This window comes from Aedes aegypti, chromosome 1 (genome assembly GCF_002204515.2).
Source record: "Aedes aegypti strain LVP_AGWG chromosome 1, AaegL5.0 Primary Assembly, whole genome shotgun sequence".
In the NCBI taxonomy this organism is placed as follows: Eukaryota; Metazoa; Arthropoda; class Insecta; order Diptera; family Culicidae; genus Aedes; species Aedes aegypti.
In genome coordinates this window covers 281,026,764-281,054,381 of record NC_035107.1, presented here as the reverse complement: position 1 = coordinate 281,054,381, position 27,618 = coordinate 281,026,764, and the positions used below count along the sequence as shown (strand labels likewise).

The 27,618-nt window shown below is 39.0% G+C and overlaps 1 protein-coding gene and 1 long non-coding RNA gene across 2 annotated transcripts in view; one reads left to right on the top strand and one right to left on the bottom strand.

Annotated features, from left to right (window-relative positions):
• Window positions 1–27,618, bottom strand: part of LOC5564746 — a 789,319-nt gene that overhangs the window by 53,546 nt on the left and 708,155 nt on the right. The gene's annotated exons all lie outside the window — the stretch shown is intronic.
• Window positions 8,996–9,751, top strand: LOC110674155. Its single transcript, XR_002498697.1, has 3 exons — window positions 8,996–9,266; window positions 9,334–9,548; window positions 9,606–9,751. It is a non-coding gene; the product is annotated as an uncharacterized LOC110674155 (long non-coding RNA).

Below are 27,618 nucleotides of genomic sequence, written 5' to 3'. Positions count from 1 at the left end.
ACACCAACTTTCCGTTTTAGAATTAAATTACAAAGTATCTCGGTTACTTACTTTTGTCTTTGAACAACCTTCTGGAACTCTATGTAAAATGACTGCAATGTAATAATTCCCTTACAGGCAAAACTTCAAGTTATTTGTAGTTCGTCATCCAAATTCCAGCCAATTTGTACTACCAGAAGCTGAGATACAGCACCCCAAACTTGGGCATTTTGTATGGAAAAACAGCATTTGGTTACTAACTTATGTCACTGACTGTAGCTCTAGTCTGAATGCTCCAAATAGCAAATCCCACCTCACTGCAAGGACGTAGCCGGCGCGGTTATTAACCATGCACAGGCATTGCAGAATGCGCTCTCATTTGAGTATGAAGCACGATCAAAGCAAGCAAAGAAAAACATCCCATCTGTTGCGGTCCACGATCGTCATTGTTTCGCAAGGTGTAACAAGTCTGATAAATGGAAGCAGCGAGCGAGAGCGATGATAAAATGCATTTTTCTCGCTTGTTAACCGTTGGTTGTAGGTGTTTTTCTTTACTGGCACGATAAACCATCCACGAACTTCCAATAGCAATAGTGTCCCCCAGGCTTGGAGCATGTTTAGAGGGGTTTTGCACTACTATCCCCCCAATCTGATCAAAGTTGTAGCAGTATACGAAAAACAGTCTCTCATAAGCAGCATGTTATGGTAGTTACAGAAAGCGATACGTGAGAGATTCTCTCAATTTTCTCAGGATTCAATCCTTGACCATGCATAAACAGGGTTCTGGGTCATTTGACCGATTGTCGTTTGGCTGAACGCCATTTGGCCGAAATAGAAAACAGAAGTGAAATACAGTTAGCATGGATTTATAATTAATTTCAAAGCTGAATTTCGCGGAACTTGTTCAGCTTTTTTCATAAAGAAGGATAAATCATCATTAACATCAAAATAATAAGCTCTTAAGTGTTAGTTCAAGAAACAGTCAGTACTGAAAAAAAATAAATGTAAACAACTATTCACTTCTCTGCTAGCGACAATAGCCACCAGCAGATGTTTTCACATGGCGTTTGTAGTTAGCTTTTGACAGTAACTAAAACGGATTAAAACTTAAATATTCGTCTTTCTGCTAGATCGGGTTGCTTTGATCCTCCGAATCGTACTAAGTAATACATTTCATAATTCTAGCAACCGGGGCATTCCTTAGTCGAATGGTTAGAGTCCGCGGCTACAGAGCAAAGCCATGCTGAAGGTGTCTGGGTTCGATTCCCGGTCGGTCCAGGATCTTTTCGTAATGGAAATTTCCTTGACTTCCCCGTGCATAGAGTATCATCGTACCTGCTACACGATATACAAATGCGAAAATGGCAACTTTGGCAAAGAAAGCTCCTCAGCTAATAGCTGTGGAAGTGCTCTTAGAACACAACGCTGAGTAGCAGGATATGTCTTAGTGGGGACGTTAATGTCAATAAGAAGAATAAGAAGAATTATAGCAATCACAAGTCTTGGCTTCTTCTTTTCACAACGAAGAAACAGTGAGCTTCTTTGACGTAAGTGTTCACCGAGTCGTTTGGTTTACTGCTATACTGAAGCAACGGTGCAGAGTTCAGTACACATGCTGCAATCTTAATCAAGAAGGAGAACGACATCTTACCTTGGTTAACCGTTGAGCTAAAATATATGTTTTGAATAAAACTCTTTATGATAAAACGTTCAAGCCTTAATTCAAATAACTATGAACAATACGTTTATCCTGAAACAACAGCCTATGAGCATAAGTAGGAAAAATTTCTTATGAAAATTTAAGCAATTATAATGAATATAATCGTTTCATAAGTTCAACTACAAAGAACTACTGATAGTAATGACACCAGTATAACTCGGAAGAATAGCCTATGTTTAAAAGAAGAATAAAAAAACTGATGAAATCATTGAAAAAGACTTGAAGTTTTATTACAACGTTGGTAACCCAGAGACGAATCAACCATCAGCTTAGAGTATTGACGTAATGTGTGGAGTGCTCAACTTTGTCCTGAATTAACGGATCAATTTTAGCATTCTCTTGGAGCTAAAATCAACAAATCAAAATCAGTTAGTATGAGGCCGAACATATGAATTCTACACATCAGCGTTGTAACAATTTTTTTTTGTTCGGTTTTCGGCCAAACGACCCGTTCGGCCAGATGGCTTTCGGCCAAATAGCGTACGGTTAAACGACATTCGGCCCAATAGCCGGACACCATAAATAGAGGCACTGAATTATGCACACAGAAGAAGATTATGGCCAATCCCATCCGAACTTCTAGTTGATTTTTTGTGCATCTTCACTGACTTCGGTCAATCACGGAATAGCAATTGACGTTGCCTATGAATGATGATAGCAACTCCATCACATGCTCCATCCAACCGATCATTTTGTTATACAAAAAAAAACGGATTTTTCTTCTGAGTTTGAATCCAGGTTTAAAATAAGTCTAAGTAATAATTGCAATATGTATGTTATTAACTGCTAGGATATTTAACAGTTCATTCTCTTCACCATTCAACGGACTTGCTCCCAATTTAAAAAGTTCAAAAATTTATTTGGATCCATTAGAGAAACGTAATTCAATGAAAATTTAATTTGTAAATTTCACGCCAACTTGTACTGCTGTATAGTTGCGGGTTTGAACTTTAATCATTAATCATTTGTTGCAATTGTTCAGATGAATTCAAAACCAGAAGTAGATATATTTCGAGGATTTTCCTTTGGTTAAGAGATGAAATTGAAATTATGGAGGAGCAAATTTGGAATAAGTAGCGCCATTTGAGTTAAAAAAGTTTGAAGAAATTTGATAAAATAGGTGAATAGGTTAGATTTTTAATCAAACGATTATTAATTGAATAAGTTCTGGGAACGATTCACGATTCTGGTCATCTGTCTGATACGTGACTCCACAATTTGCTTGCGGGAATGGAAATCCCAATAAATCACTGTTGATTGCCTTCACACCCCTAAAATCTTATCACGAGGAAAATTGTTCAGGAATACTTCCAGAAATTCTATGGCTAATGAAATTGACATAAAATTAACCTGTTTCGATTTCAGATTTTCATCAGTCCAATCGAAACGCTCAATTGCATGCCAGATACCGTAGAAGCATAAAACTAGCTGAAGCGCTAAAGTTGCACTCGCCAATGTACTTTTTGGCAGTTAGCAGACCATCAAACGTGTAAGCACATGATGCTCGAAACTGCAAACAACGCCAACTACAACGAACCTTTACTGCCAATAGTTTCACAACAACCCATAAACCGACAAAACAGCTTATTAAGACCATTCCAGCCATCCGCGGGTCCAGTTGGTCTATAAAACACTTTCGGAGAAAATTTTCTCCCATCAACCAGTTTACAACACACAATTCACTGCCTTCAGCCTTTCCTCGGATCCCGACTCGAACCGCCATCCATTTTTCACCGTCAAAACGATCGTCTCGAAATGAGCTTTTCATCGTTTCCACTTACGGTGTCAGTCAGTCAGTAAGTCAGCCAGTCTCAACCAGGATCTCGAATGGCCACGCTCACTTTTGAGTGAATGTCCTTTTTATGGTCGTCCTTCTTCTACAACCCCACCCAGAAGGGGATCCGGGGATGGTCATTCCAGCAGAATAGATTTACGAGCTGCTTTTGGCATTTCTTTGCTCTGCGATTTTCCCCGCTGGCATGGTGCTGGTTGCCTTATCACCTCCCGGTGCGATGTCACTTTCTCAGCCAGACTGTTGGAAGGAAAAAAAACGAGAAGAAATCGCAGCCATAATAAAAGGGTGACTCACCCTGGCCGTCTTCTGACCGCGCGCCAAATCCTTGGATGGTAGGGTGTGGCTTTTTTTTTTTTCGAAAGTTCTCGGAACGAAAAGTTCGTGTGCTCTTCTGATTACAATTTGCACGACAAGAGAAAACTCAAAGCTCTCTGATGTCATCTATTCAACGTTGCTGTTTAAGAAGACGGGAGGCTTGGAAGCTTCTCCTCAGAAGCTTGGAAGCTTCCCCTCAGAAGCTTGGAGCGTCTCCTCAGTAGCTTGGTGCTTCTTCTCAGATGCTTGGAGCGTCTCCTCAGAAGCTTGGAAACTTCTCCTCAGAAGCTTGGAAGCTTCTCCTCAGAAGCTTGGAAGCTTCTCCTCAGAAACTTGGAAGCTTCTTCTCCGATACTTCTCCTCAAAAATTTGGAAGTTTCCCCTCAGAAGCTTGGAAGCTTCTTATCAGAAGCTTGGAAGCTTCTCAGAAGCTTGGAAGTTTCCTCTCAGAAGCTTGGAAGTTTCTTCTCAGAGGCTTGGAAGCTTCCTCTCGGAAGCTTGGAAGCTTTCTTTCAGAAGCTTGGAAGCTTCCTCTCAGAAGCTTCGAAGCTTCCTCTCTGAAGCTTAGAAGCTTCTTTTCAGAAGCTTGGAAGCTTCTCATCAGAAGCTTGGAAGCTTCTCGTCAGAAGCTTAGAAGCTTCTCCTAAGAAGCCAAGCATCCAAGATTGAATACTCACTTGATAACATTTATTTTATTCTTGGGTTTACATCACAGACAAACAGACATAACACTCGGATTTATTTCATCGTACAGCAGAATAGCGCTCAAGTCCAATATATGAGTGTGTATTTCTTATTCAAAAGAGAACACGTACTTTCACTTTTGAGCACCTACTTCCGGAAAGTAAGCCGCACTCTAATCGGATAGCCTCTAGCAGAGGCGACGAAAATCTAAGCCAAATGGAAATCTGGGCTTGCTGCTGCTGGCTGGTGCTGGTGCTGTCGTTGTCGTCTGACTGCGTTTATAAACGACCGACGAGCGCATGGTTGGTTGGCTGGAAAATTGTGGCAATTCAAAGCCAATGTGCCTCGCTTCCCGTTTGCTTCATACAAACGCGTTCGAGTGCGCTGCGTAGGGTGAGGAAAACGGGAGGCTAAAAGAGAAGAAATTTTATTCGGCTGGTGATTTAACGATAGGGCGTTAAGAAAATTTAACTAGATTTTTTTTTAAAGTTCATTTGGGTTTAGTCTATTTAAAGCTTTTTTAACAGGTTCTTAAAAGAGTATCATCATTGGTTAGAATTTTGCAACGCTGTAAGGCAACTGCCTGATTGGAGGAAGTAGGGCAGATCTTGATGACTTTTCCTTAATTAAATTCTGGTGACATCTTTAACTGACCCCTTGTTACTCTTCTTCTTGGCCTTGTGTTCTTAACGAGACAGAGCCTGCTTCTCAACTTAGTATAATAGTGTCCTAAGAACATTTCCACAATTATTAACAGAGAGCTTTCTTTGCCAAAGTTGCCATTTTCGCATTCGTATATCGTGTGGCAGATACGATGATACTCTTTGCCCAGGGAAGTTGAGAAAATTTCCATTACGAAAACATGCTGACCCGACTGGGATTCGAGCCCAGACACCTTCAGTATGGCTTTATTTTGCAGCCGCGAACCCACTAGGCTATGGAAGGTCCCGTTATATGGCGCAGTGTTATTGAATTTTTTAGAGATCCTTGGACGATTTTTACTAAGATTCTTAGTGGACACAAAACGAGTTCCTTCCGATACTTCTTAAATTTTTTTGAAAATGTACCGAAAGATCTTTGGCAGGTTCCTTATGAGAGAAGCATTTGCAGAAGCATTTAGTGATCTTTGGCAGATTAGTGCTGAGATTAGACCGAGTGCTGAAATACTGAAATGTGGGTTATGCCGTTAGGACATAAAAGTTCAATAAGATGACAAATCAGGCACTCGCAAGATCATCGTTTATAGGAACAGGCTGTAAGGTCAAACGCCATGAAGCAAAATTTCCGTTAACTCGAATTCTATTCGGCTTAATAGGTGACGACTGAAAAGACCGTAAGAACGATAGGTTCGTCAGATTAAATGAATTGCTATAGAAAAAAGCCAACGAGTTGCAATGGTAATATCTGGCCAATGGATTACAATGAAATTGTATCAAGATTCTATTCTATTCTATTCTTAACGCTTGCACAGCCAATATTGAAAAGCATCCTGGAAATACCAAAATTTCTTCTGATATTCTCTTGTCAGCATTAATGTTTGCAGCATATCAATGATATGATACAAATATTGAAACGGCCAGGCCCACTGTGCAGACTAGGGGTTTTGAGGTAATTCAAAAATAAACGGCGATTGGATTATTCACGAATGAATAACATGATAGACGGATAATTTTGAAATATTTTAAAGGAAGAAACGGGTACAATCGTATCAACGGTTCCCTTTAGGGATATAGGAAAAGTTGGTGGAAGTGGCGTTGCTAGGAAAATTAATGCGCACTCCGTTGTTGTTTGTAAACCTTTTCTGGGATGGGACACAGGTATTTCTCCCGTATGTCCTGGCTCTAGAACCTAGGCTTAAGCGCCCTTACTCGCTCTCTGAAACGATAAGATAACTAATTCTGACCTCCCTCATATTTTACAGCAATCTATGACGTGATGTAATAATAATACAATGGAAACATAAAATGACACGGAACAATCTCACCAATTTCAGTCAGCTTTAGTCTCAAATGATCTCTTCACTCAAGAGACTAACCGTTTCCGTAATTATCCATAACTCGCTCCTGTGTTACGTGTCCAATTTAATTTTGGTTGAATATTACACACATTTAGCAGCATTTCACTTTTATCCATGCGTCATGGTTTTTTGGAACGATTTCCTTTCACTCGTGGAATGTCACTTTTGTTAATACTAAACGCTGATCGAATTTCGAGATTAAACTCATAACAGATTGGAGAAGATTTTCCAAATTCCTTATTCCACACATGTTACAAAAGCTTCCTTCAAACTGCACAGAACGATTCACGGTCTCTTCAATTAACTCTGCGATTAACAAATGTAATGCACACCACGGTTGTCTCAACATTTAGGATCCGTTTTGCTCTATCCATTCAAATTTGTGTCGATCACTATTTAATCAAATATTAAAAATCTGGACTGGAAAGTTTAGGAATCATCAGCCGAATTTCACCAAACCGCAAATAAGCAACACAAGACAAAAAAAAACACGGGTTAGAAATTTTCAAGTCTTTTTTCGAAGCAGCTCCACCAGTTTTTTCGTTTTTTCTCCTATTAAAATAATAATTACCGCGATAACTAGAAAAGCACGATGCATTTCAATCTATGCTCAAATATTTCAGAAGAAGACACTTTTTTTTCGAAAACAGCACCAGCCGTTTCACCAGCCGAATCTAATTATTTGCGGAGATGATAAAAACGTGACAGAACAATTTTAAACACACCCGTTCGCGCGCACAGCTTACTGCGATCCCGTAGCACAATTATATCAAGATTTGTTACAAATAACAAATTTCGTTTCATTTTTGATAGAAGCACTTTGAGCTGATGGAGGAAATTATAACATAATGAAAGCAAAATCAGTTATAATAACAAAGGCTGTTTCAATCTTAAACATAATTAAAAAAAATGAGAGTAATTGGTTATAACAAATTTTGTCATAATTCAGTTATGGAGAAGAACAAAATTAGTTATATTTTTGTTTTATTTCAAACATAATCAATTACATTTTTGTTTAAATTATAACATATTTTGCATCAATTTTGTTTAGTGTAGAGGAGTTTTTTAAAATAATTTTTGTTATTTCAACCTGGGCTTGAAAAAATCTTGAAATTCACTCTACTGTAGCTAAGCAAAGCAAATCACAGTCAGCGAAGCTAGTGAAACTCACGCCTATCGCAGCTGTAGGCAAAAAGCCTTGAAAATAGCAAAACACCCGTTGCTAAGGGCAACCCAAAATTACGGTAGAAACATGTTTTCCGCTGCATTTCTCGCATTTAGAGCGTTCAATGACACTAATGATTTAGAAAACTCATGCACCCAACATAGGCTACTTGATGAGATTCATGTTTTTGAACTACTGTACTGGGAAGAGCCACGTGACTTCCTCGAAATTCAAGCCTACTACTATTACCATTCCCAGCATTTCAAAATTTTAACTACTAACCAGCCAAAATTATAATAAATTTTTTTTAGAAAAAACGCGCTTACTGAGAATCTAAATCTGTAACAACTCTGTTCTTTATTCTTTAATCTGTAACAACTCTCTGGTCGGGATGTCATGTAGTAGTATAATACAAAACAGGAGGTGCAGGAGCTACTAACCTGAACGACACACTAAACTGACTGTATGCTCGAATATGTTTTACATCATCAACCAGCTTAATAATTTTGATGCTACCTTTGATTGGAAGGCACACGGTTAATTTTCGTTCAGCATTTCGGTGATTGTGAAAATGATTTAAAGAATATAGAGAGCAATTACGAGCAAAAATTAGTAGATGACAAGTTATATTTTTTGTGACTCATTGTTCCTGGTATAATATTTTTTTCCTATTTATCGAATATTTAGAATTTGTGATGATCATCTCGGACCTCCCACAACATCCACAGCTCCTCAAGAGCATAAGAATAAATTGTTCAACAAATTTTATTGGCTTATCACAGAGATCAACACAGATTTGTAATATTATTATGTCAAAAAATGACTGTCTTAATGTATAATTCGAAGCCTATTGGGTTTGGCCGCATGTCTTTGTGACTTGTCGTCAATAAGGCAATCCATGAGACAGCTGCGATCAGCTGGTTTTTTGTTTACCATGAGATTTTGACGTTTCGCGGTCGGAGTTACCGTTCGATTACAAAGGAAAATTTTAAGCTCTGATAACACTCGCATGTTTTGTTTACCCTTCCGTTTCGGTTGCATTCACACTTTTAGCTCCCGCATAGAAAATTACGGTTTGGCTTGTTTTTGAAACAATAAATTTCCTATTACTGGTAATGTTAATGTACCACAAACGGTTGTTTTTATGTAGTACTATATAAGCTCTTTAGTTCGATACAATAAAAGATGGTTTAAGTAATGTTTACTGAAATGTGACTGAGAATCAAAACTTATAACCATTAAATATAATAAATGACCTATTTGGGAAACAGTAGCCACCAGATTTAAAAAAAAAAACACTAATAAATTTATACTTAGTTAAAGCAAATCTGATTGAGAAATAAAAACTTGCGTTTGTTTTTCGATTCGATTGGGATTTCAATTAAAACTAAAACAAATTATAAACTAAATTACGCCATTTATATAGAAAACAAAAATGAGTTTTTAATCTTCGAAATGAAAACATTTTCACCTTCAAAATTAAAACATTTTGAAACATCTGAATTAAATTTTCTTTAGTGTCTAGGTAGATGTTTTTTAAGAGTGTATTGTTTTCAGTGGCTAGCCGGGAGGTTGAAAACATCATCCTGCGGTAAGTTTTTTTTTCATTATTATGGTTTAATGCTGAGTTTTTTGTGCTGTTGGTGTTAATTTTGCAGATGGAGATCCAATTTATCGGTTGGTGGAAGAAGATTCATCAATTACTTAAAAAGTCTATCGGGATTTGAGTGACCAGGATGGCAGTTCCAAAAAGTTCCGTCGATGGCTCAAAGTTTCGTGGAGCAAAGGATCAACGTTTGCTGCTCTCATGCTACTGGATTCGAAGAGGCGATGTTGGGCGAGTTATTGATCGCATTTGAACCCGAAGTGTAAGGTAAGCGCCTTAAATTGTAAATTTATTGTACAAGTGATTGAACTTTGAAACTTCTAGGTTCAGATACAAGACCAAATTCGACGGAGCTTGCAATAAAGGTCGAAGAGAGCACAGCGAAAAAGGAACCGTTATATCATTTTCAAGAATACACCATATTTTTTTCCTAGAAAAGTTTAGAATAAAACGGCTTCCAAAAGAGTGTATGAAATGTTTTTCTTTTGATTCACACATGTAAGATAAACAGGAATAAAATACCGTAAAAAACAATAAATCGATTATACCACATACGTTATTTCTTCCCATGCAATTTTTATGGTTGAACAATTCTTCTACTGTTTGCTTTACATTGTTTTAACCGTGAAATGGATAGTATATCTACCATTTGTGAAACCATGAACGAAAAAATTTGTTCGAGAAAATCGGCGTTTTTTTATGGTTACATAACTTAACCGCCTATTCCCCACATTGTTATTTATCCAATTACCATTCACCAAACTGTCAAACCCGTTTGTGGTACTGTTCGTTTATTGTTAATTTGGATGTTTTACGAAACTGTTTTGATATTGTCGTAAGTGGTAGTGGATAGTTTGAGAAATAGTGCCTGTACTGTTTCGGTTTATCCGGGCTGTCAGTCCTATCGCGGAAAGTCCTCATGGATAGCCTTATTCCAAGAAGCTCGGTGTTGTGATTGACTATTGTTTAAAATTTAAAGACTTTAAAGATTGGAATCAGAAAAAAATGCGATACTTTGTTTTAGGTGTAACTTTTTATCGCGTGGGTAAATATTAATGAAATTTTGGGTAATACTAGTTTAGAGTGTTATGTTTATGAGCCTTTGTACGTGTCATAAATTCTTTTATTCTTTTGACTTTTACTGTGCCCCGTGTGTTGGTGCTGTCTCACTCTCTCTCACGGGCAACTTGAAAATAGAGCGCACAGTAAAAGTCAATTGTTTTATAGCATGCACAGGCGATCTGTAGTTTTCAAGATGTATTCGAAACAAGAAGAGCTACGCCAGCAAATTTTAGCGCGGTGATCGATAATCCTGATCAGTCGCACAGATGGATCGGCAAAAGGCTTGGAATCCACCATTCCACCGTGTCCTGCGTTGTAAAGATGTACCAGTAGACGAAGGACATCGAGCGGCGCGCTGGAAGCGGCCGAAAACCGAAAACGGAATATATACCCAAAGAAGGCGCGGAAGATAAGGCAGTACTTGAGGAATAACCCGAACCTTTCCACCCGAGACGTGGCCAAAAACGTCAATTCGTCGAAGTGGTTCGACCAGCAGACCATGAAGCGGGCTGGGCTAACCCCTCTACCAGCAGCATAATTGCAGCATAAACTTTTTTGTTTCTCTATATTTTTGCACCATTTTTCCACAAGTTCTCAACAATCTCTTCTAGATTTAGAATCTGAGTCGGTATTGATCATTGTTTAACTAAATCCGAAGATATTCCAAAATTCCTTGGGGGACCGACGCGTAACCATAACCCCCCGTTAATTTCTTAGGCTACAGAATTTTTGTCGCATTTGGATGTTCACTCTTCGGAACAATACATTAATGAGAGTACGTTGTGAACAAATGAAGCAATTTGGTGCAGCCGTCTATGAGTAAAGAGCATTTAGGTATCTGGTACCACACTGGCCAAATAAAGATCTTGAAAACATCAAAAAACATAATATCGTAATTTTCAGATATCACCGAGAATTCTTAACTGACTTGTATGATTTTTTCAGAGTAGCTTCTTATAATCTGGCGTTATATAGTCCATATTTTATTTCTTTTTTGATAAACTGACCAAATACAAAACGATTGCCTAAGACATTTTATATAGAGAATGTCGGTCTCCCAAGGAACATTGGAATATCTTCAAAACCAGATCACCAATGATTATTATCAACACGGATTCTTAAGTTAGAGAAGTTTTTTGAGAATTTGTAAAAAACTGGTGAAAAAATTTGAAAAACAACAAAGTTATAACGATTTGAATACATATATTGCGGTAAAAAATGAAGCTGCTGGTAGAGGGGTTAAGGTCAGGAAGGCACAAATCGAACTGACAAGCAAAACACGGTGGCCAAATTGCGTGCGTGGAAGCTGTACCGTGAGTGGCTGGTCAAGTCAAGCTGTCTCGATATGGACGACGAGACATACATCACTGCGGCCACCAAACAAATCCCCGGCCTCGAGTTTTTTTTTGTTGGGACGTCCCACATGGAGGTTCCGGAGAGAAAGATGGAGAAATTCGCGAAGAAGTACCTGTTGTGGCAGGTGAACTGCGAGTGCAGACGGTACAGCAAGCCATTCGTTACAACCGGCACCATAAACGGGCAGATTTATCGAGAGGAATGCTTGCAGAGTCAGGGAATTCTTTTTCCGGCTAACGTTTTTAAAAACCAACTACTTACACTGACAAGTGATAAAAGAGGGCGAGCTCCGATGCCGGGTCGCTTTTATTGAATTATTATGCTTAGCTAGCGCATTCCATGCCCTAACACCTGACCGCGTGGCGTGATGCGCCACGTCGTGCTCCTATTGGCTAATCCACCTAACAGTTATTCCTAACTACTCCCCGTCTACTCGAAAGCCGTCCCCGGCTTTCACGATCCTTTGCTGCTGCGGAGATTTCGTCGGCCCTTGTTATTGTGGAATTAGCCTCGGTTGCTTGATGAGATGGTCCTTGTTGTCTTCTTGGGTTGATGTCGGGGTCTCTAAATCCGTCTCGATGGTTCCCGTACTGGTTCGTCTTGGTGTCCAAAGCGTCTTCGATTTGCACGGTAAGAATGATAGAACGGTCCACGTGATTATTGCTGCTAGGAGTATAATTATTACTGTTGACAATGTTCCAAATGAGAGCCAGCCAACCAGATGTAATTTCCAGTGTATGTTGTCTGTTGTCATATTGAGATGCTCTATATGACTTCGGTGTTCCAGGTTAAAATCCTGTAAATACTCTAAAGGCATTTTGTTTATAACTTTTGAAGGAGTTACCGTAAGTCCCGTTGTTGGAAGATATAATTTCGGTGATACGTCAACATTACTATTGGAGTACTCTTCGTTGTTTAGCTTGATGGTACAACCGGAGAACTGGATAAGGTATGATCCTTGTAGATCTCGTCCCTGTCCCGAACAATTTGACGTCAAGGTGATGTTCGTTACGCTAATCAAGATGTTGGCATCGTTTATTCTCTTAATCACGTCCTGGTTGTAGACTTTTTCGATGGGACAACTAGCTGGTTTACCAGCGACTAGTTGTTGGATGCATTCACCTGGTGGTTCTAGTTGAGAGCTTTTGCAGACATATTCATTCTTATATCTTGTACATGGTGTACTGGATAGGAACGAATTCGGTCCCTTCAGGTAATACATTGTAGTTAAATGAATTCTATGGTTGTTGGAAATGACTGGTTCTATGTAGCATAATTGGTACTCTGTCTCCTTGACTCGTGGAATTTTGAGGGTATAGATAATTTCATCCTTACCAAACAGCACGTAAGCACTGGAAATATCTAATATGTTATCCAGTAGACTCATTCTAAGACCGCTGTTCTTGAGGAATTCCTGGGCTATGGTTATCTCGTCTGGTGAAATGATGCAGCTACTGGGGATGTTGCTTCGGGCCAATGTAACTGCTTCCTCTAGTACTTCTAGCTGATCAATTAGCTCATCTAAATTGAAAATCAAATTAACGGAGTCAAAGCCTTCTATAATTTTGTTCTGAAAATTGCCCTGAATATTTGCAATTGAGTTGATAGCTTCGGTAATGTTTTTCAATTTGATCTCGAGTGCGCTATTAATTCTGACCTGTTTATTGTTCTGATCAATGAGAGAATTAAGTGTGCTGTTAATAATTACCAAATCATCTGCATCTGGACTACCAGACACATATTTCCACGCACGGCCTAAGCTTTCCCATCGTTTCTGCCTAGAGGGTCTCAATTTTTTAAACATAGAGTGAAGCTTCTTAGATTTTACTTTAACAATCGAACTTAACATGTGTTGGTCAGAGATTTTCGCCTGAATTGTTGTATCTAAATTTTGAATAGTATTTGCGAGAAGATTTAAATTAATGTGGTGCCCTATTCTCAAGTAACCGCTGCTGATTCTGGCTGTACCTATTGGAATGATTATCAATGGGTTTTTCCCTACGTCGTGTATTAGTAAGTCCGCGTGTGTCGTCGTCGTCAGTAGACATAATCTGAAAAGTATTAATCAATTAAGTTCTCTTTACGTTTATTTTGTGTGATTTTATATTTTGTCCGTCTGTCACTGTCTTTTCAGTCTGGTTAACAATCTCTACTTGACGGTATCGATGACCATAAGGGCTCGGTTTTGCTTTCCCTTTCACTAGAATGGGATTTGTAAGAGTCTTGTAGTCGTCTTTATTTATTACGGGTAATTTGCTATTATGTTTGTCTGCTATGGATTTTATATGGTCTCTTGCAGTCTGTATCTTCCTAAGTTTCGAGGCATTAATCTCAGCTCGGTTCAAAGAAGAACAATTGCCGAAAATAATCTCTCGAGGCTTAAGGCTCGTCGTGCTATGGGTTGAGTCGTTGTAGAGTGAGGTAGTTAATGCTAAACCTTCAGGTAATGGAAGGTTCTCAAATTTTTGTCTGTTCGCCAAATACATCTCAAGTAAAGTATTGTGAAAGCGTTCCACAATACCATTAGCATTGCTATTGCTGGCGAAATGCAATGCGATGCCCTGTTGTTCTAGGAATTCTCTGAATCGGGGATTTCTAAATCCTGGTGCCTGATCACAAGTGATCATTTTTGGCAAACCAAAGAATTTGAAATACTCGATTAGAGTACTGATCAACTCGTCCGTAGTTTCATTTGAAATTTGGAAAATTTGCGCGAATTTTGAAAAAGAATCTACTAATGTTAAAAATTTATATTGTTCTTTAATATAGACGTCGATAAAAACATTTTCAAAAGGACCTTCATATATTCTTCTAGAAATCGGAATTTTGAAAGGTTTACGTTCGTATTTTGCGAATTTGCAATCTCCGCAGTTCTTGATGAACGTTTTAATTTTTCCTAACATACCAGGAAAGTAAGCAGATTTTCTTGCTTCCTCGTATGTCAGTTTATAGTTTCTGTGATTAAAGTTATGGCATTTTTCGATGAAGTCTTGTTGGTCCGTTCCTGAAATGATATCTGGTAAAAGAATATTAGAATAGTGAAACTTAAGGCGTTTAGAGAAATGCTGCTTGAGTATTTCGTCACATGTTCTGATAATTCCAGCTGGTGCGAAAATTCCGTTGCTTGTTGAAGGGTTTATGTATTTTTTCAGAATGTCAGTAAGATTTTCTTTAGTATAAGTTTCCTGATGAAATACGTGGCGGACTTGTCCAGGAAATATTTTGCATATGATGTGAGAGCTTTTCGAGGGGTCGTTACTCACCCTTATTATAATTTGATTTTTAAATTTGTTGATAATTTCTGGCCCGTATATTTCGTCATTATCAAAACATTCATTCGACAGTTCATGCAAATTTAATTCACTGGGTGGAATTCTTGACAGCCCATCTGCTACTACGTTTTGTTTGCCCTTTTTATAAATGATTTTGAAATCATATTGTTCAAGATATAGTCGTTGACGTGTCACCCTACCCGTGGCATCGGTCAACTTCAGTTCTTTCGTAAGTGGTTCATGGTCCGTGTAAATTACAAACGGTCTTCCATACAAGTATGGCCGAAACCGTTTTGCAGAAAAATAAATAGCAAGAAGTTCTTTCGCTGTAGCTGAATACTTTTCCTCAGCTTTAGAAAGTGTACGCGAGAGGTAGGCTATTGGCCTTTCCTTTCCGTCTACCAATTGAGACAGTACTGCTCCAATAGCAATGTTGGAAGCATCTGTCGTCAATATAAATGGTTTTCCGAAATCGGGATAAACTAGTAACAAGTCTGAGGACATGATTTGTTTAAGTTTTGTAAAAGCGGTTTCGAATTCATTTGTCTCATAATTTATTATTTTGCTCTTTCCTCTCAACTGGCTAGTGAGGGGCTTAGCAATATTAGCAAAACCTGGGATAAATCGCCGATAGTATCCTACGGTTCCCAAGAAAGATTTTAACTCTTTTGGAGTTTTAGGTAGAGGCCAGTCTAAAACAGCCTTTATTTTCTGAGGATTTGGCCTTACGCCCTCCGTTGTGACGATGTGTCCAAGGAATTCAACTTCTTTCCGAAGGAATTCGGACTTATCGCACTGAACCTTAAGGTTGGCATTACGAAGAGTTTCTAACACCATTGAAATATCTTTGATATGCTCTTTTAGGGACGTCGAAAAAATAATGATGTCGTCCATGTAGACGAAACATCGAATTCCTAGATGCTTCCGGAGTACTGAATCCATCAGCCTCTGGAACGTGGCCGGCGCATTTTTTAACCCGAATGGCATTCGAACGAATTCGAATTTGCCATGGTCAACATTAAATGCGGTTTTTGGCACGTCCTTCGGGTCAATTTCTATTTGATGAAACCCGCTGGCCAAATCCAATACGGTAAAATATTGGGCTTTTCCCAACCGGTCGAGGATTTCACTAATTTCCGGGATTGGGTACCGATCTGCAGGAGTTTTTTCATTTAACTTCCTGTAGTCTACGACAATCCGGTATTTCTTTTTGCCCGAGTTATCCAGCTTCTTGGGGACGACCCAAATGGGTGAAGTCCACGGAGAAGATGATTCCCTTATTATGCCCGAGTTGAGCATTTTTTGAATTTGTTCAGAAACTTCCGTTCTCAGATGATACGGATATTTGTAAGTTTTTTGGTGTATTGGCTTATCGTCACTTGTTTCGATACGATGTTTGACTTCATGTGTAAAAGTCAACTTTTGCTCTTCGTAAAAAAATACATCTCTGAATGGTTTCAAAGCCTTTATCAATTCACGCTTTTCCTCTTGGTTCAGGTGATCCGCGGGGAAATTCAATTTACAATGCGTTTCGTTTTGATTAAGAACGAAGTGTTCATTTTCGAAAGGTTGCAGTTCCTTTACCTTGACATGCTTGGTGCTAGATAAATGAACTTTAGCACGGTTACCTTTGGCTAAATACAGTCCAGGTTGTAACTTGACGCTGCTTGTTAAATTCATTTCATTTTCAATGAGAAAGGTGCCATCGGATGTGGTGCTTATCTCAAGCAAGTTATCCGATTGCTCATGAAGGTTAATCGAGCACGGACTGTATTTTGATAGTTGATACCTTGTATCTCCAATGACAAGTTGATGTTTACCGGAATCGATTTTGGCTTTCATCTTGGCTAGGTTCTCGTAGCCAACGAGACCATCAAAAAATTTATGAAATTTAAATAAATGGTAGGGAAGTGTTTCGGAGAATGATTCTGAAAACAAATTTGCGTGTACCAGTTTATCTATGGTAAACTTTCCATTTTTGTTTGTTACTATCGATGGATGTTTAGCTATTGAAGCCTTTTTAACGTGTTCCGGATTAATATAGGACTTATTGGCTCCTGTGTCGATCAGAAAATTCAGGTAGCCCTTAGTCGTCGGAAATCTGAAGTATGGTATAAAATTTAGGTCTTCGCGTTCTTTACACGAACCTGTTGAAAATTTAAATCATCTTCTACCAATTCAATTGCTTCTTCTTCAACTTCCTCTTCTTCTACATATTCGTCTTCCACTAGGTCTACTTCCTCGGTATTGTTAGTTTCTATACGTGGTCTTTGGTGGAACGACCGTCGCTGTGAGGCGGCATCAGGTTTCCTAAATTTATTTGCACTTGCACTGCTTGCACTGGTTTGTTGCGGGGCACTGAACGTTTTTTGCTTGTACACTGGTTTTCGCCTTTCGGCATTTTGATTCAACGTAACGTATTGATACGCATCCTCAAGATTGCTGGGATTAGTGGTTCTTATAATGCTAGCTAGTGGTTCTTGGATATTATCCAAGTATTTTGTTATTGTTATTTTCTCTAGCAATTCTATAGTTGATAAAGGGTTTAATTGCAGGTTGGACTTAATTCTCGTTTCCAACTCTTTAATTTCCATGTAAAACTTATTATGGGTTTTGTCACCCTTTCTGATATTAAATAGTAAGTTCAAATTTGTGGCGATATCGCGCTGATCGCCGTAGTGCTGCAAAAGCACTCTTTTTATCTCCGGAATGGAGGTCGGGTTGCCGTTTGCGCATAGTGTTACGCGGGCTTCACCCTTGATTTTGTTTTTTATTGCCTGCACGTAGTAGGCATTCATGGTATCGGGTCCACCATTCTGGCCCTTTATTTTAAATGTATCGTATAATTGGTCGACTTCGTCGAGCCAAATTGTTAATTCCTTTTTGTTACCGTTAAATTCCGATGACTGTTTAATGGGATCAGGGACGCTGTATGCATTAGCGTTGCCGCTGATTATGTTTGTAAGCTCAGCTATTTGGAGCTTGAGCTGCTCAATTTCACTGCTATTGTCACGTGGCATTGTGGTAGGAAAGCGAAGCGGTATTAAAAGAGGATTGGTACTTACAATAAAATCTGTAGCATCCGGTCCTCAGGTTCGGTGAGCGGATTGGTTGATGTCGTCCTAGTAGGTCGATGTCGCTGCGATGCTCGAAGGTCTGCAAATGTTGAAGTCCTCGTGCTTATGCCTAGCGTGATCCGGTCCTCCTGGAGCAGTTTCACCAATCACCTTTATTTTCACACTCACTATGTAGAAATCCCACTTCTGACACCAGTCAGGGAATTCTTTTTCCGGCTAACGTTTTTAAAAACCAACTACTTACACTGACAAGTGATAAAAGAGGGCGAGCTCCGATGCCGGGTCGCTTTTATTGAATTATTATGCTTAGCTAGCGCATTCCATGCCCTAACACCTGACCGCGTGGCGTGATGCGCCACGTCGTGCTCCTATTGGCTAATCCACCTAACAGTTATTCCTAACTCAGAAGTGTTTGTTGCCCTTCCTCCGCTCTCGCCGTGGTCCCACGCTGTTCTGGCCGGATCTCGCGAATTTATGACAAAAGGTCGAAAGGACAGAAGGTCGAAGAACAAACAAGAAGGGGCTAAATTGCGACCTTTAGACCGTTTTTGAAAGAAGGAAAAATTTCCCACCAAGCAAATCACTTTCGACCTTTTGTCCTTTCGACGTTTTGTCATTCGACCTTTTGTACATAAACTGTTATTAAATCCCTGAAAATTCAAGAGGTATCCTATTTAAAATTAATTTTTGGTGATCATTTTTGTTTGTCTCATTTTTTCTGAGTCCAGCCTTTGATTGTGTCCGTCTAGCCAATCTCAAGCTTCTTCTTCTTGGCATTAACGTCCTCACTGGGACAGAGCCTGCTTCTCAGCTTAGTGGTCATATGAGCACTTCCACAGTTATTAACTGAGAGCTTTCTTTGCCAAAGTTGCCATTTTCGCATACGTATATCGTGTGGCAGGTACGATGCTACTTTATGCCCAGAGAAGTCAAGGACATTTCCATTTCGAAAAGATCCTGGACCGACCGGGAATCGAACCCAGACACTTTCAGCATGGCTTTGCTTTGTAGCCGCGGACTCTAACCACTCGGATAAGGAAGGCCCCCAATCGCAAGCTATTGTTTTTTTTTTAAATAGAGCCAACGTACATCGCAAAAAGTGCCAGGCAAGAACGTCCCGCTGCACCACATTATGTCGCGCGTCCAATAGGGTCCTAAAGGCCTGTTCCAATTTTAATGCCAAACGCTTAAGTTTAGGCCAAAAACACATGTTTACTCAATTTTTTAACATGTTTTTTTTTTTGTTTAAGACCAAAAAACATTTTTTTTAGATTTTGTCACATTCCTTGGCTTAAACACAAATTTTGGGTGTATTTTGCTTTCCGTGTCCCTTCCGAAATGTCAGATAGGAACAACCCCAGTGTTGAAACTAAAAGCCCTGTGGTGTTTTTGTCGATTAAGCGAACGTCAAACATGATCAAAAACGTCAAGGTTCATTTATGGACCCAATTTTTAAATTAAAGTTTAAATATGATATAGTCGTTATTTGAGCGGGAAAAATTGCTAAAATAGTTGCAGTAACATGCTCTTTCGTGTCAATAAATAAAAACAAGATTTCATTGAACATTTTAGGACCCAATTCACGTTCTGGTGCGTCCACCAGAGTTCAGCCTATGCTATGTAGGGTGAGCTTCGCAAAACCGTAAGTACCTACGTACGCAACGTTGCATGTAAGTCACATAGCACTGGCATACAAAAAGCGTTAATAATAGAGAAGCTTAGAATCGCACACGTCAGCTAGAAAGGGGATAGTAGAAGAAGATAGGCCGATCGAAACGACCGAAAATGGAAACCTTAGCTAAATGTTCAAAAAATGTCATTTTTAAGTCCTTGTTTCTTTAAAAGCCATGTGTTACTTAGTGGTAGTTGAAAAAGTTGAAGTACGTTTCACGTTTCCTTTGTCTTGAGTTTTACCGTTTCTTGTTGAGGAATCCGCCTTACAAAGCGTTATGGAGTCAAACTGGTTGGGAGATCTCTGCCCGTGACCAGAAACAGGATAAAGTCGAGTTCTGAGATTCGGTTGTCTGTCTGGATTTGTTGGTTAGGTTTATGTGGGCCTAGTTATTGAAACGTAAGATTCCGTCGAGGCCAGGTTGAAGCCTGAGTCGGTTGACTTGTTCTCGAAAACTGTTGAGTATTTGGAAGCTGACTCTTCGGCCAATATGCCAGTATCCGGACATCGTAAAACACGACGAGTGATCCTCCTCGGAGGGGTCGCTCTAGCAACTTGTTCCAAATCAAGTCCGGAAGTAAGTAGCAGCATTGAGGCCCAGATAGCCGTAGCGGTAAACACGCAGCTTTTCAGCATGGCCATGCTGAGGGTCGTGGGTTCGAATCCCACTGGTCGAGGATCTTTTCGTAAAGGAAATTTTCTCGACTCCCAGGGCATAGAGTATCTTCGTAACTGCCACACGATATACACATGCAAAAATGGTCAATCGGCAAAGAAAACTCTCAGTTAATAACTGTGGAAGTGCTCATAAGAACACTAATCTGAGATGCAGGCTTTGTCCCAGTTGGGACGTAACGCCAGAAAGAGGAAGAACGTCCTGATCATTGCTGACGAATGGAAGTAGAATACGCGAAGTAAAAGGACTGGGCGAAGCAAAACCCAATGGTCTTATCCACTGGTGTCCTGAACTAACTCGATAGAAGAATTGTGACACTTGAGCGGATCCAGAACACGTGGGAAGCATACGGAAGCATGTCCCGCTCAAGTGTCACAATTCTCGGACCGAGTGATTTAAGTACACCGATGAATAAGAGCCCATGCACATATTTCATAACGCTGAACGGGGTGGGTGGGTGTCCTTAAGATGTTACAAAAATTCAAAAAATAATTATACAAAATGCGTAACGGTGGATTGGTGGTTGTAAAAAATGACCATTTTTGGCGTTATGAAATTTGTGAATAAACTCTAGTGCAAGAATGCTCGAAAGTGATTAGTCTAGTGAAAACGGTATAACAATTTATTATAGATTGCTTATGACGATAGCATGTTTCCTGTATCAATGTTTCCTTCAACTTTAATTGCTCCTTGCGGATGTAGAGCATTGGAGCATATGCATTTTTCGTGCCCAAATCTGCTTTCTGTGCTAATTTTCCGCTTATTGCAACGGATATATCGAGAATAGTCTTGGGGATTCAGTTGTCCGTATGACTTTCTTTCTCCTAAAGCGAGCGCCTAAAAGGCCGGAAAATATCGATTTGCGATAAACGGGAAACCCAATGGAACATAGTTCAAGTTGCCTCGTCGGATAAAGGGCTATGGTTCGTCTTCTGAATGCATGTATCGTTTCGGCGAATGACGATGCAAGCCTTTGGAACAGGCAATTTGTGGCTTCCTTCCCGAATTGTCCAATTATTGGCCGTAGGTTCTGGAAACCGACTGATAGAATCCAAAAAAAAAAACGGCAGAAGCAAAATGACGGATATCAGCATGAAAAAAGCATTTTTCAGACAATTTCTTACAAAATGTCAACTCCAAAATTCTTCGAAGGCAAAGCACGGGAAGGTTCAATAAAAAGTTTCCAGCCTTGTCGCAGAGCTTCTTCTGCCAAATAATCCCATATCGCTATATAAAGTGCAAAGTGCAGTGTGCTAGGGATTCAAGTCTAGTATAGGGTGTATTGCTTTCGATCGTAGTCCTCGGAGTCGTCGTCGTTTTCTGAATCACATATGTATTTCTTCGCTGGAAAACCCGGAAAGCAAATAGTCGTCGTTGGTGCTGACACTGAGGTTGGGCTTGATGGAGAAGACGAAGTTCTGAGGGTGGGTGGCGGTACAACAGCGTACAACCCGCAAAATCGACTGTTTTACGGAACACAGTGGAGATATAAATGGAATTAATTTGAAAATTAGAAGACTTTTCTGGAAAAACATCATTTTTGTGTGAAATTTTTTTTCGTTCATTCTAATCGAATTTTGATAAAATTTCTCACTGAGTGGTAAAAGAAAGTGCCGCCGAATTACCAAAAGTGCTCGCATCGAATTGTGTAAGGCGGCATCCATTTATTACGTAACGCTAAAATTTAAATATTTGCCCTCTCCGAGCGTTACGGAGCTCTTTGTATGAAAATTTTTAATTTTTTGTATGAGCCGTAACGCTTTAGCCTACTCTCCCCTACCCCTAGAGCGCGTTGAAATTTAGCGTGACATAATTTGTGTACTATCCCTTACTTACAATATAGGTTCATTTTCCAAGTGTATTTTGTGAAAAGTGTTATGGTTCATCCACTTGCACACCAAAACTGCAATAAAACTATTATATTTCGATAAATAACTTCAGTGCAATTAGTTCAAATATCCAGTGAGAAGTGGAAGTCACCGAAATCGCATGTACGAAAACATATTGCTGTGTGCATTTGAAATGCAAATATCAAATGCGGGAACGCCAAATGCGGTAAGATTTTTAACAAGGAAGGCGAAGTCAAAGATTGTTTTTCTTTGCTAGGTTGGCGGCGATATGGATCATGGTTGCTTAGTATCCTTTGATTAGTTTGTTTTTCCGCATTTGAAGCCCAGTCAGATCAGATTTGCACTTCAGACGCAAACAGCAATACCGACCGAAATCTGATTAGTGATCGACTGAGCCCTGCCACCCTGTGTGAATTACTCCACCGAATGCTTATTTACATTATGGAAAACTTCCAATCACACGCCGTAAAACTTATATAGTTCACACAATTTTAAGAAATTTCCTCAACCACCGCATATAATCGAGAAAGTAAACAAATTTTTTCATCCGTACGGACTGAGAAAAAAACATGTGCGCATCAATATGTGCGTGATGCTCGGCGTAGAAAACGATTCCTTTGATTGTGATTGTTTTCGTTGCATTGTGAGCCGTTATTGTTCGGTCAAAGTAATTGTGCTTACTTGTTTGGGCTGCATTTCGATGGGGGTTTCTCCAAACTCACGCGTGACGCGTGAAACCAATCGGAATCTTGTCAAAGCTCAATGTTTTCGTTTACATTAGAAGGGATTGATATATTTCTGGCAGGCAAATATGGTATTGAAGCTTTACGTGAAAAAACTGAGGACAAACAAGCCAATGAGACAAACGCATAAGTCAACTACAAATCAAGCGTGAAACAACTCAACCATGTCAATTGAGAATTTGAGATTTTCGCAATGCTGATATGAAGAAGATTTTACCGAAGTGCCAAAGAAAATTTCAGTGAATAATAGAGTTGCAAGCAAAACATAACCATCGAATTGAGGAAAGAATTCTCATTAAGTTTTGGAAGGAATTTGTCACTGAATGGAGAAAATTGTCACACTTAATTTAGGAAGTAATTCTTACCGTATTGATGGCGTTAAGGAAAGATTTCTCGTCAAAAAATATCTGAAGGAATTCTCACCGAAGTGCGTAAGGAAATCTCACCGAATTGTCAAAAATACTCTCATCAAATTTTTATGTGAATTCTCAAAGATTTTCCGACTGAATTCGAAACCGAATTAATAAAATCAAAATGTGGAAAGTTCTCTCTGAATTGAGTAAAAGATCATACTAAATTGCAGAAGTCAAGTCGTAGCATGGTGAGTGAATTAATTAATTTCTCACAGAGTTCGGAAAGGATTATTCATCAACTGGCAAAAGGAACTGTGATTAAATTATAGATGGAATTCTTACTCATTGCAGGAATTATCTCACCAAATATTTGAAGAAACTATCACAGGATTGCATAATAAATTATCAAATCAAACATCAAGTTCTATCTGGATCACGGAAGATATTTTCACTAAATTGCCGAGAGCGTTCTCACCGAATATGCTCACTGAATTTTGAAAAGAGTTCTCACTGAATCGCAACAAAATTCTTACCAAAATGTCACGAAAACTGTCATCTAATTCTCTAAGAAACTCTCACAGCAATTGCCAAACGAATTTTCACCAAATTGACGAAGGAAGTTTCACTGAATATCTGAAAGACTTCTCACCGAATGGCTGAAAGAACTCTCGCAGACGAGTTCCGGAAGGAATTTTCACCAATTGAGGATTTCTCACTGACCGACAAAAGGAACTGTCAAAATATTATCAAAGGAATCCTTAGCAAATTGCAGAAAAATCTATCCGTATTTATGAAAACATTTTCACCGAATTGCGTAAGAATTTCTCACCGAATTTCAGAAGAAGCTCTCATGCAATTGCCAAAGAAATTCCCACGAAATTGATAAACGAAATCTCACTGAATTTTCAAAAGCGAATTTCCTTCTGTGGAATGATTCTTACCGATTGGTCAATGGAATTTCAACGAATTTTTACATAATTTTACAAGGAGTTCTCACCAAATCGCCAAAAGTTTTACAGCCGAATTGTCGAAAGAATCCTCACCAAATTTTGGAAGGAGTTCTCATCGAATCGCCACAAAAACATACCAAGTTGTCAGAAAAATTCTCAACCAAAACTCACAAAATTGCAACAGGAATTCTCACTGTAGATCTTAAGGGACTGTGCACCGAATGGAAAGAACTCTCGTCGAGTCCCGAAACGAATTCTTACCAATTGAGGATTTCTCACTGACAGACAAATGGAACTGTCATAAAATTGTCGAAGGAATTCTCATCAAATTCCACAAAAAAATCTTGCCATATATCTGAAGAAATTTTCATCCCATTACAGGATGAGCTCTCACCGAATGGCCAAATGAATTCTCACAAAATTGCCGGAGAATTCTTTCTGATTTTTTTTTTAAATAATTTCGATTTGTCAATGGAATTTCAACAAATTTTCACAGACTTTGAGAATGAGTACTCACCAAATCGCCACATTTTTTTCGAATCGACACAAAAACATACCGAATTGTAAGAAGAATTATCACCCAAATCTCGAAGAAACTTACAAAATTGCGATTGCAGATTGACAAGGGAACCATTCATTCATTCTCACCGAATGGAGAGAACTCTCGCCGAATACCGAAAGGAATTCTCACTGACTAACAAACGGAATTGTCAAAAGAATTTTCAGCAAATTGCAGGAAAATAATCTTGGCGTGTATATGAAGGAATTCTCAACGAATGGGATTAGAAATTCTCACCGAATTCCTGGATGAGCTCTCACCGTATTGCCAAATAAATTCTCAAGAACTTTCCGAAAGAATACTTACTGAATTTTTAAACGAGAATTCCCTTTTGTAGTGGGAATCTTACCGATTTGTCAATGGAATTTCAACCAATTATTGCAGAATTTTAGAAGGAGTTCTCACCAAATCGCCAAAAGTTTTATAGCCGAATTGTCGAATGAATTCTCAAACAAATTTTGAAAAGAATTCTCATCGAATCGCCACAAAAATCATACCTAATTGACGGAAGAATTCTCACCCAAATTTCGAAGAAACTCACATAATTACCGAAGGAATTCTTGACAGTTTGACAAATGGAAGTAACTCTCGCCGAATATCGAAAGGAATCCTTACCAATTGAGGATTTTCACTGACCGACAAAAGTCATGAAATTGTCAAAGGAATTTTCAGCAAATTGCAGAAATAAAAATTTTGCCGTGTATCTAAAGAAATTCTCACCAATTGACGTAAAAAACTCTCACCGAATTCCAGAATAAGTTTCATCAGAATTTCAGAAGGAGTTCTCACCAATTTTTTTTTTCGAAAGAATTCTCACCAAATTTAGGGAGGAGTTCTCATAGAATCGCCACAAAAATCATACCTTATTTTTAGAAGAATTCTCACCCAAATCTTGAAGAAACTTACAAAATTGCCGAAGGAATTCTCACCAGATTGATGAAAGAACTCTTACCGAAGAGTTACTTACTCTCTCAAAGACTGCTCACCGAATGGAGAGAACTTTTGCTGAATACAGAAAGAAAATCTTACCGATAACTGAGGATTTCTTACTGATAGACAAAAGGAACTGTCATAAAATTGCCGAAGGGATTTCCAGCAAATTGCAGAAGAGCAAAAAAATCTTGCCGTGTCTGTGAAGAATTTCTTACCGAATGGCACCAGATATTCGCACCGAATTCCAGGATGAGCTCTCACCGGATTGCCAAATGAATTCTCACTGATTTTTGAAAATAAATTTCCTTTTGTGGAGGGATTCCCACCGATTTGTCGAAGTAATTTCAACGAATTTTCACAGAATTTTAGTTCGCACCAAATCGTTGAATTTTTCGAAAGAATTCTCACCAAATTTAGGAAAGAGTTCTCATCGAATCGCCACTAAAAACCGTACCGAATTTTCAGAAAAATGTTCACCCAAATCTCGAAAAAAAAAGAGTTCTCACCGAATGGATAGAATCAAATCGCCAAAACTTTTTTAGCCGAATTGTCGAAAGAATTCTCACCAAATTATTGAAGGATTTTCACCGAACCGCTACCGCAAATTGCAGAGAAAAAAATTCTCCCTGTGTTTGAATAAATTCTTACGGATTTTCAGAAGGAGCTCTCACCGAATTGCCAAATGAAATTTTCGAAATGCTAAATGAAATCTCACCGAATTTTCGGAAGGGATTCTCATAGATTTGCGGAGACAATTCTCACTGATTTGTCAATTGAATTTTAACCGAATTCATGAATGAATTTTCTTAGGAGTTGTCACCGAATCGCCGAAAAAATATTCATCGAAGTGTCGAGAGAATTGCGAAAATTTGTTTACCAAATTTCTGAATGGATTTTCACCAAACTTCGAAAAGGGTTCGCATCGAATTGCCGGAAGAAATCTCGCCGAATCAATGAAATTATAAGAATGAAATAATAGTCAAATTGATAATAGAATTCACATCTACCGTGAGGGATCGAAATTCGTATACCTAAGGTCGTATACCTAAATCTAAATCCGTCCACTTCATACAAAACGCCTACTATTTGTATAAAGTGTACAGATTTTGAGCCTGTACGAATTTCGATCCCCTACTGTATATGGAAGCAATTTTCACTGAAGTGACTCTTATCGAATCGAAGGCATTATTCATTACAAGTTAAATGAATTTCCACTGAATTTCGAATTGATTTCTCGCTGGAAAGAAGGAACTATCATCAAATTATCGATTGTGCTACTTTTCCCCGAATGTCGTTTCCCCGAATGTCAGTTCCCCGAATGACCCTTTTCCCCGAATGCCATTTCCCCGAATAACCCAGTTCCCCGAAAAGTGGTACTGTTCGAATAGGAGCTCTAATAGTTTTTAGTAGCAAGATGGTGAACTAGAAAGAACGATAAGCAATCGAAAGAAGGAGGTATTTGGTCTTTCTGGACTATACACATAGTGCCTAAAATGCTGAGGACGGTAAAACTTCTAAAAACCGCCAATCAAATAAAGAAGGCTGCATATCAGATGACCAGTACGTTCACTTCCCTCAAATGCAAATTGTCATTATGATTGCCAAAAACTTTTCGGGGAAGTGGGTTATTCGGGGAAACGGGATATTCGGGGAACTGGCATTCGGGGAACTGGCGTTCGGGGAAACGACATTCGGGGAACCGACATTCGGGGAAAAGTAGCACAACCCAAATTATCGACAAAAAACCACACCAAATAGCGGAAAAACTTCTTGTCAAACATCTTCAGAAATTCTCATTGAATTTCCGGAAGGGGATTCTCATAGAATTTCAAAA